This window comes from Myotis davidii, unplaced genomic scaffold, assembly GCF_000327345.1.
Source record: "Myotis davidii unplaced genomic scaffold, ASM32734v1 scaffold586, whole genome shotgun sequence".
Classification (NCBI taxonomy): domain Eukaryota; kingdom Metazoa; phylum Chordata; class Mammalia; order Chiroptera; family Vespertilionidae; genus Myotis; species Myotis davidii.
The window spans coordinates 656,103-656,398 of NW_006296809.1; the positions used below are offsets into that span (position 1 = coordinate 656,103).

General features: G+C 70.9%; 1 protein-coding gene across 1 annotated transcript in view; it reads left to right on the forward strand.

The window, feature by feature from the left end:
• Positions 1-296, forward strand: part of MIB2 (mindbomb E3 ubiquitin protein ligase 2) — a 19,375-nt gene that overhangs the window by 16,865 nt on the left and 2,214 nt on the right. The window lies entirely within an intron of this gene.

Below are 296 nucleotides of genomic sequence, written 5' to 3' on the forward strand. Positions count from 1 at the left end.
TGGGGCTGAGGCTGGAGGGGGGCCGGGTACCTGGCTGCAGGACCCGAGTGCCCACTCCCTCTGAGGGTGCTCCCTGGGAGCCCGGCCCTGGGGAGGGGGAGCCCCAGGTCAGCCGTTTGCAGGAGGTGTCTTCTGCCCCGGCACCTAGTGTGGCCAGCATCCCTGCGGTTCTGTGCCCCTGAGCAGCCTGGAAAGGGGATGGGCGTGTCTCAGCATTCGCCCCTCCCTCAGGGGCTTTCCCTGCCGCCTCCCCTCTGCCCCTGCTTGGGGCAGCTGGTGCCCCCCTGAGGCCTGCC